The 10,508-nt window shown below is 44.2% G+C and overlaps 1 non-coding gene across 1 annotated transcript; it reads left to right on the top strand.

Annotated features, from left to right (window-relative positions):
- Positions 1-9,040: 9,040 nt before the first annotated feature.
- Positions 9,041-9,156, top strand: LOC118942469 (U5 spliceosomal RNA). Its single transcript, XR_005038406.2, has one exon. It is a non-coding gene; the product is annotated as a U5 spliceosomal RNA (small nuclear RNA).
- Positions 9,157-10,508: the final 1,352 nt, after the last annotated feature.

Below are 10,508 nucleotides of genomic sequence, written 5' to 3'. Positions count from 1 at the left end.
CTGCATTTTCTGCATTGTCTGCATTGTCTGCATTGTCTGCATTGTCTGCATTATCTGCATTGCCTGCATTGTCTGCACTGTCTGCATTGTCTGCAGTGTCTGCACGGTCTGCATTGTCTGAACTGTCTTCACTGTCTGCACTGTCTGCACTGTCTGCATTGTCTGCACTGTCTGCATTGTCATCACTGTCTGCATTGTCTGCACTGTCTGCATTGTCCACACTGTCTGCATTGTCTTCACTGTCTGCATTGTCTGCACTGTCTTTACTGTCTGCACTGTCTGCATTGTCTGCACTGTCAGCATTTTCTGCATTGCCTGCATTTTCTGCATTGTCTGTAGTGTCTGCATTGTCTTCACTGTCTGCATTGTCTGCATTGTCTGCAGTGTCTGCATTGTCCTCACTGTCTGCATTGTCTGCCTTGTCTTCACTGTCTGCACTGTCTGCATTGTCTGCATTGTCTGCATTGCCTGCATTGTCTGCATTGCCTGCATTGTCTGCATTGTCTTCACTGTCTGCATTGTCTCACTGTCTGCATTGTCTGCATTGTCTGCATTGCCTGCATTGTCTGCATTGCCTGCATTGTCTGCATTGTCTTCACGGTCTGCATTGTCTTCACTGTCTGCATTTTCTGCATTGTCTGCATTGCCTGCATTGTCTGCATTGTCTGCATTGCCTGTACTGTCTGCATTGTCTTCACTGTCTGCATTGTCTGCATTTGATGCTTGTTAAAAGTATCGCCCTGTTTACAATTCTTCTGACAGACGACACGTTCTGTAAGGTTGCAGCCTTCTAAACAGATGCCCAGCTTCAGTGACTCCTGGTTGGTCAACGTCACACACTTTGGTCCCGCATTTGATGGCAGAGGGGAAGTACGACATAAAACTGTGGAGCTTGCTTAGATTTGGTTTGTTTACATAAAATTCACCTAAAACTGGAGCACAGGGGCCACAAAGCAACACATTCCTTGTCAAACCTACCACCCGTGTCAATCTATTTAGATGACGTTTGGATTAACGCTGTGAGCATCTAGAAAGGCTCTGTATAAATGCTAGTTTTATTATTAGCGGCCAGGTTCACATCTCACGCTGGAGGCTTATCTCTGTGGCCCCTGAGATCAACCAACACAATGGTTAGATCAGTCTTTTCTATCTACCCAGCCAGTCACTCTACCATTCACTGGTTATGACTGGCTGATTACATAGGATCAATGTCATTATGGTGATTATTAAGAACTATGTGGATTCATTAAGCACCAGATTAAAGAACCACAGGAAACTGAAGGGTGAAGGCTAGAGCCTGGGAGCCTAAATAGGGGTTAGACATACTTAGATGTGTGTGTGTGCGATTTATACTGTACTGTACTGTGTGTGTGTGTGTGTGTGTGTGTGTGTGTGTGTGTGTGTGTGTGTGTGTGTGTGTGTGTGTGTGTGTGTGTGTGTGTGTGTGTGTGTGTGTGTGTGTGTGTGTGTGTGTGTGTGTGTGATGTGTGTGTGTACGCACGTGTGCGTTGGAGCTATTTCCACCAGAGAGAAAGAGACTGTGCCAAGCCTCCATCTGTGGAAGATAACGAGCATGCAGGGTCACAGCTTCCGCAGGTCAGGAGGAATGTACCAGCATGCTCTACTTCTACTTTAAACGCACCACATTACTTTCATTAACCAGGAAAGACTTTAGATTTCGTCCCAATTCTATTCCCTGTATAGTGCAATACTTTTGGCCAGGGCTCATACGGTTCCCCATAAAGGGAATACAGTGCCTTGCGAAAGTATTCGGCCCCCTTGAACTTTGCGACCTTTTGCCACATTTCGGGCTTCAAACATAAAGATATAAAACTGTATTTTTTTGTGAAGAATCAACAACAAGTGGGACACAATCATGAAGTGGAACGACATTTATTGGATATTTCAAACTTTTTTAACAAATCAAAAACTGAAAAATTGGGCGTGCAAAATTATTCAGCCCCTTTACTTTCAGTGCAGCAAACTCTCTCCAGAAGTTCAGTGAGGATCTCTGAATGATCCAATGTTGACCTAAATGACTAATGATGATAAATACAATCCACCTGTGTGTAATCAAGTCTCCGTATAAATGCACCTGCACTGTGATAGTCTCAGAGGTCCGTTAAAAGCGCAGAGAGCATCATGAAGAACAAGGAACACACCAGGCAGGTCCGAGATACTGTTGTGAAGAAGTTTAAAGCCGGATTTGGATAGAAAAAGATTTCCCAAGCTTTAAACATCCCAAGGAGCACTGTGCAAGCGATAATATTGAAATGGAAGGAGTATCAGACCACTGCAAATCTACCAAGACCTGGCCGTCCCTCTAAACTTTCAGCTCATACAAGGAGAAGACTGATCAGAGATGCAGCCAAGAGGCCCATGATCACTCTGGATGAACTGCAGAGATCTACAGCTGAGGTGGGAGACTCTGTCCATAGGACAACAATCAGTCGTATATTGCACAAATCTGTCCTTTATGGAAGAGTGGCAAGAAGAAAGCCATTTCTTAAAGATATCCATAAAAAGTGTTGTTTAAAGTTTGCCACAAGCCACCTGGGAGACACACCAAACATGTGGAAGAAGGTGCTCTGGTCAGATGAAACCAAAATTTAACTTTTTGGCAACAATGCAAAACGTTATGTTTGGCGTAAAAGCAACACAGCTCATCACCCTGAACACATCATCCCCACTGTCAAACATGGTGGTGGCAGCATCATGGTTTGGGCCTGCTTTTCTTCAGCAGGGACAGGGAAGATGGTTAAAATTGATGGGAAGATGGATGGAGCCAAATACAGGACCATTCTGGAAGAAAACCTGATGGAGTCTGCAAAAGACCTGAGACTGGGACAGAGATTTGTCTTCCAACAAGACAATGATCCAAAACATAAAGAAAAATACACAATGGAATGGTTAAAAAATAAACATATCCAGGTGTTAGAATGGCCAAGTCAAAGTCCAGACCTGAATCCAATCGAGAATCTGTGGAAAGAACTGAAAACTGCTGTTCACAAATGCTCTCCATCCAACCTCACTGAGCTCGAGCTGTTTTGCAAGGAGGAATGGGAAAAAATGTCAGTCTCTCGATGTGCAAAACTGATAGAGACATACCCCAAGCGACTTACAGCTGTAATCGCAGCAAAAGGTGACGCTACAAAGTATTAACTTAAGGGGGCTGAATAATTTTGCACGCCCAATTTTTCAGTTTTTGATTTGTTAAAAAAGTTTGAAATATCCAATAAATGTCGTTCCACTTCATGATTGTGTCCCACTTGTTGTTGATTCTTCACAAAAAAATACAGTTTTATATCTTTATGTTTGAAGCCTGAAATGTGGCAAAAGGTCGCAAAGTTCAAGGGGGCCGAATACTTTCACAAGGCACTGTAGGTTACCATTTGGGAATAGGGTACCATTTGGGAATAGGGTGCCATTTGGGAATAGGGTGCCATTTGGGATTAGGGTACCATTTGGGAATAGGGTGCCAGCTAGGCTTGCCTTGGTGACGTTCAAGGAACCGCTTCTGTTCTGGTGATGTATGTGAGAAGATAAGTGCCACGCTATCAAACTGAGGATGCTTCCTAAATAGAACCCTGTCTAGTGCACTATCTTTGACTCGAGCAATCCCTATAAAATATATAGGGAATAGGGCATCATTATGGACGCAATTAGAGACTCGGAGACGTTCAAGAACCGCTTCTGTTCTAAGCGATGTACTGCTATGTGGAAGTTGAATGCACTACTGACAAACGGAGTCTCGTCAACCTGGGTTCAGACATTCACTGTTCATGGGTCGAGAGAACACATCAGTCAAGACACCACAAAAATACATTCCTAACGACGTAATATTTACATCGTCTATATATGGTGTTAGATACAATGGAAGCACTGCAGTTCACTCCCTCAACGGTTAAGTAGGTAGTGTGAATGAAGTGACACTGGCATAAAGAATTACCTTCAGCAGTACTATCAAATCAACACTCATTGACCTCTCTTGTTCTACTGTATGTACAATCTGTTACGTAATATCAACAAAACAGAGCCATGGAACAGGTAGGCAAACCAAACAAGGTGTGTGTGTGTGTGTGTGTGTGTGTGTGTGTGTGTGTGTGTGTGTGTGACCTGCAAATGTTTGTCCATGTAGGAATCAGGTGTCAATTGGGTATGGCAGCCAACATACGCTAGGTCCACACCAACAATCTAAAATGGGCTACTAAAATCACTCCAATCCGATTTAAAGGAAAATGCAGTTCAGCAGTATTTCCAATTCAGTATAACGCCTGGGGGATCCTGGGGGATCCTGGGGGATCCTGTTTTCTGGTTACAATTCACTGCGGTCGGCCTTGAACCTCCGTGGCTTCAATGAGAGTGAGAAGTTGTTTTCCCTTCTTTCTCTCCCTCTCACACATCACTCGGTTCTTTCTCTCCCTCTCACACATCACTGGGTTCTTTCTCTCCCTCTCACACATCACTCGGTTCTTTCTCCCCCTCTCACACATCACTCGGTTCTTTCTCCCCCTCTCACACATCACTCGGTTCTTTCTCCCCCTCTCACACATCACTCGGTTCTTTCTCCCCCTCTCACACATCACTCAGTTCTGCATGTACACACACATGAACACTTATCATGATGTATTGCTACTCAGCCTGGCCCTCGTCTCTTTCTCTTCAAGTAATTCAGCAATGATAGCCACTTTTACAGAGCCGATACGGTTCTTCATTCTGTTCAAATGTGGATCAGTGGCGCTGTAGTAAGTCTTTCAAAACAGTGGCATACCCAGACCAGAGCAGCAGAACAGGAGCAGGTCCAGACCAGAGCAGCAGAACAGAAGCAGCTCCAGACCAGAGCAGCAGAACAGGAGCAGCTCCAGACCAGAGCAGCAGAACAGAAGCGACTCCAGACCAGAGCATCAGAAAAGGAGCAGCTCCAGACCAGAGCAGCAGAACAGGAGCAGCTCCAGACCAGAACAGCAGAACAGGAGCAGTTCCAGACCAGAGCAGCAGAACAGAAGCAGTTCCAGACCAGAGCAGCAGAATAGGAGCAGCTCCAGACCAGAGCAGCAGAACAGGAGCAGCTCCCGTCCAGAGCAGCAGAAGAGAAGCAGTTCCAGTCCAGAGCAGCAGAACAGAAGCAGCTCTAGACCAGAGCAGCAGAACAGGAGCAGCTCCAGACCAGAGCAGCAGAACAGGAGCAGTTCCAGTCCAGAGCAGCAGAACAGAAGCAGCTCCAGACCAGAGCAGCAGAACAGGAGCAGCTCCAGTCCAGAGCATCAGAACGGGAGCGGCTCTAGGTCAGAGCATCAGTACAGGAGCGGCTCCAGACCAGAGCATCAGAACTAGAGCGGCTCCAGACCAGAGCGACTCCAGACCAGAGCAGCAGAACAGGAGTGGCTTCAGACCAGAGTAGCAGAACGGGAGAATGCTAACTGGAGAGCAGTGCTTAATTTGTATATTCGGGAGATGCCGGAACAACAACTGAGCGCTAGGTGACCTGGGGAGTTCACCTTTATAATAAAGCATTGCATGCATGTCATCGCATTTGCGTAATGGAATAGGTCAGTAGAGGCACTTACAGAAGTTACACACATGGGGATGTTTAGTAGCCTATGGTCCGGGAAAATGTTGTCACTTTATAAACGCATTTCATGCAATTCTACGTCATTTTTACATGACTGGAGACTTTGGCAGAATATTTTTAATACCGGCCAAATGATGGAAATGCCAGGCTACTTTGACACTGACAAAATTAGAATGTGAGATTGATAAAATAATGTATATGTTGAAAGATAATGATAAAATAATTCCACTCTGAAACCTTATAATTGTACGAAATTGATTAGAATCATGAAATTATAGTCTGATGATGTGTGTAGTTTTAGTCAGAATTAGGTTAAACAATGTATCTGTATAGTGGAAAAACAGAGACTGTCTAAGCAAGGCGTAGCTTAGGATTTGAACTTGTATGTGGGGGCCGAAGAAAGATACCGAGAACAGTTAAACTGTGTTTGGACCGACCTGGTTAGGCCTCTGAGGAACCTATGATAATATAGGGAGTACTTCTCAAGGTTCCCCTAATCTCAGGGGGAATGGAACTGTCGGCTGGGTAGTGATACACAGTGGTGAGAACTAGGGAGAAGGATACAACTCACCTACTGTTTGTGTGGAAGTATGTGCGTAGGATACCTACTGTTTGTGTGGAAGTATGTGCGTAGGATACCTACTGTTTGTGTGGAAGTATGTGATTAGGATACCTACTGTTTGTGTGGAAGTATGTGCGTAGGATACCTACTGTTTGTGTGGAAGTATGTGATTAGGATACCTACTGTTTGTGTGGAAGTATGTGATTAGGATACCTACTGTTTGTGTGGAAGTATGTGCGTAGGATACCTACTGTTTGTGTGGAAGTATGTGATTAGGATACCTACTGTTTGTGTGGAAGTATGTGATTAGGATATCTACTGTTTGTGTGGAAGTATGTGATTAGGATATCTACTGTTTGTGTGGAAGTATGTGATTAGGATACCTACTGTTTGTGTGGAAGTATGTGATTAGGATATCTACTGTTTGTGTGGAAGTATGTGATTAGGATACCTACTGTTTGTGTGGAAGTATGTGATTAGGATACCTACTGTTTGTGTGGAAGTATGTGATTAGGATATCTACTGTTTGTGTGGAAGTATGTGATTAGGATATCTACTGTTTGTGTGGAAGTATGTGATTAGGATATCTACTGTTTGTGTGGAAGTATGTGATTAGGATATCTACTGTTTGTGCGCAGCTTTAAAATGGATGACTTTGTATAATGGAATTTAGAACATTCTCAGAATAAACTGTACTAATCTTTTGCATAAACTGAGTCTTTGCCTAATTATTATTATACCCATGGTCTTACAAAGCTGGGGGATTGGTCAAAGCTATTGATTGATAGTTATTATCATTGGGATTGAAAATTCTCGTGACAGAGATCAATAAAAAACCACCTGGTCTTGAATCCATCAGTAGTCTGGACCAGGAGTGTGGAGAAACACATTGTACAATATGAGGATGAAATGATAATGCTAAAAATGCTTTCCAGTTTCACTGACTCACCCAATGACACGCAGCTCACTTCCTGGTGATGGCCAATGACACGCAGCTCACTTCCTGGTGTTGGCCAATGACACGCAGCTCACTTCCTGGTGACGGCCAATGACGCGCAGCTCACTCCCTGGTGATGGCCAATGACACACAGCTCACTCCCTGGTGATGGCCAATGACACGCAGCTCACTCCCTGGTGATGGCCAATGACACGCAGCTCACTCCCTGGTGATGGCCAATGACACGCAGCTCACCCCCTGGTGATGGCCAATGACACGCAGCTCACTCCCTGGTGATGGCCAATGACACGCAGCTCACTCCCTGGTGATGGCCAATGACACGCAGCTCACTCCCTGGTGATGGCCAATGACACGCAGCAAAAACATCTCTCTGTCTCTCTCTTTGTAAAACAATATTTGGAAATTGATCAAATATTTTGGTAGGCTACAAACAGTCTTCACTTTTCAGCAGGAGCCATTTTCTTTCCAACCTGTGCTTTCCATCAGTTGTATTTTAAATAAATATTGCAAAAGGCCTGTTTTGTCTGCATGCTGTTTTTCACCGACAGATTAGGCAAGTTCCCGACTGTATGCTATTCCTTGTTATTTGGCTACACTCCACAACTAGGCTTTTTTATTTATTTTAAGAAGCAATTGATCCTCTGTGGCTAAATTATAGGCCTTCTCATGGTGTAGTGGGCTCTTCTGAATTCTTTATTTTATTTCTGAACAGACAGTAGTAATTCTGTAATTTTGGCTGATGTATTTCAATTTATCAGGGGTGCTGCAGGTCCTTCAGAACCCTTCGCACGGCTATGATTCTAAGCTATAAATTATGAAGTGCAACGCTGGAGAGATGACAGTTGCAAGCTCATGTCTATCAGAACAGAGAGGGAGAGATATCATAGAAAGTGAATCTCATTCTAGTTATGTGAGAGATACTGGCACTTTTCTCACACAGACACGGACAGGCTTTGGTCTCAAACATAGGTTACAATGTTGTACAAACCATAAACCTGGGCCGGCTCAACCCAAAATCAACTCTTATAATAATAGGGCCGAGCTGAAAATGTTTTTTGTTTTTTCAAATAACGTTTTTTTGTTGGGGGCAGGAGAATAAACGAAGAGGCAACTCGAGTGAACTTTGGTCGCTTTTATTATGGCTGTTGCATCGCAAAAAGTGAGAGAAAAAAATGTCATGCCAGGGGTAACGAGGTAACGGATCCGGCCGAAATAGGTTCCGGAACAAAACAGTCCAAAGCGAAGAGGTGACAGATCCTGTTCCAGCAGCATCCGGCTGAAATGATGAGTTGGTGGACTGCTGTGTGAGGCGATCAGTGTGGTGAACTGCGCCTCCTACTGGCTATCCCCGCTACTACAGGCAGGGCTGGAGCCCTCTGTACTGCTGAATTCAAAATCTACATGATACACCAAAATACCAAAGAAGAAAATGTCTAATTTGTGTAACATGTCATCCCAGTCTTTAATGCTGTAGTTTAACGACGTGGAATGGAAACAATCAGGAAGTAGTTGATTCCACTAGTTACCACAGCCACAAAGTAAACATGTGTGGTCTTCATTCAAGGTTAGGGTTAGGCATACAGGTATCCGTGTGGTTAAGGTTAGAGCTAGGTTAAACATTTAATTTCTGGAAGCGAAATTGTAGAAATGGGCGGGGCTTGTGACTTTGTGGCTGTGGTAACTAGTGACGACCGAAGTAGTGGATACTATATTACCCAGGGTCCCCTTCTCGTTTCTATATACGCTTTATAGAAACGATATTTTAATATTTGCCGTAATTCCACCAAAAACACTCACATATAAAGCGACAGGGACATGGTCCTGAAAACCTTACTTATGCGTCTCTGACCAGACTATATTATTGGGCACAAAAATATTTAGCTCATAACCGTTACCGAGATTTATAGTGCTGTGAATCTGGTGGGTGTCAACCCCTCCAATCATTAGTACACTCTGGTTTCTCTTCAGATCGCATAAATCTTTCGCCTTTTACTAAAGATTTCCGTGGAGAGGAACATTATGAGTATCAACTAATTTTTTGATGCCCGGCCTCACGGCTGGGCTTCCTGCACTTGTTTAAAGTAATGTTAACGTAGCACATGTTTGCGTGGCACTGTCCATTTTGTAACATCTATTTTGCTCGCCTTTTAGACCCATTGATACAATATCTTGTGGATGAAAATAGAGGGAGTGCTCAAACAGCACCTGTAGTTTCCAAATCAACAGAGTGTACAAGTCAAGTGGATCGTTCTGCAGCCCATCAATTTCAACTCCTCTGCCTCCAGCTAAGCAAGCTTTCAACCTTGAAGAGTACAACTTTTCACAATCTACCTTAGAGCAGTAAGGTTCACACTCACTTGTGAACCTTACCTTGAACGTCATGTGATGTTACACTCGCTGTTTGAACCTTACCTTGAATGTCATGTGATGTTAACACTTCCTGTTTGAACCTTACCTTGAACCTCATGTGATGTTACACTTCCTGTTTGAACCTTACCTTGAACCTCATGTGATGTTACACTTCCTGTTTGAACCTTACCTTGAACCTCATGTGATGTTACATCAACTGCAATGCAAACCCCATCAACTTCCTATTTCTCTAAAGTAGTTCTCCTGTCTGTCTGTCTTTCTCCCCCTCTCTCAGGTGTTCATGGAGTTTGCTAAGGAGCAGGAGAAAGAGGAGGAGGAAGTGGGTTCCCTCAGCACCACGTTTCAGTGGCAGCGTCTTCGCCAGGGCGGCCCTGCGCCTGTCGACCAAACAGACAGCATTGTGCATCAGCTCTGAGTTCCGCTCGGGGGGGGCTGACTGTCTGTGGGGCACAATGTCTAGGCACCCAGGCTGCCTGACTACATGGCACTAACCTCATCCCCAGTGGCTGGGAACATTTTACTAGTGGACTCAACCCTCGCCTCACCAGCTCAAACCCCCACCTGTCACCAGCCCAAACTAGTGAGACGAGATGGTTGTCACAGGACGGACAGACATGGGCATTGCCCTGGAAGGATGGAATGAGCATTTTATGAGCATGGCCTTATTTCTATCACATCATGTTGGATGACTCATTCATTTTTATTTTTTATTTATTTCACCTTTATTTAACCAGGTAGGCTAGTTGAGAACACCTTTATTTAACCAGGTAGGCTAGTTGAGAACACCTTTATTTAACCAGGTAGGCTAGTTGAGAACAAGTTCTCATTTGCAACTGCGACCTGGCCAAGATAAAGGTCATGTACAGGTAGAGATATTGGTGTGCAAAAGAGCAGAAAAGTAAATAAATATAAACAGTATGGGGATGAGGTAGGTACAATTGGGTGGGCTATTTACCGATAGACTTTGTACAGCTGCAGAGATCATATTCCATTCACCCAGCTCAGTGTAACAGCGATAGGTTTAGGTTACTGTCATTCATATTCCA

Source organism: Oncorhynchus mykiss, chromosome 20, assembly GCF_057628025.1.
Source record: "Oncorhynchus mykiss isolate SJ-2025 chromosome 20, ASM5762802v1, whole genome shotgun sequence".
Taxonomy (NCBI): domain Eukaryota; kingdom Metazoa; phylum Chordata; class Actinopteri; order Salmoniformes; family Salmonidae; genus Oncorhynchus; species Oncorhynchus mykiss.
This window is presented reverse-complemented; position numbering and strand designations above follow the sequence as displayed.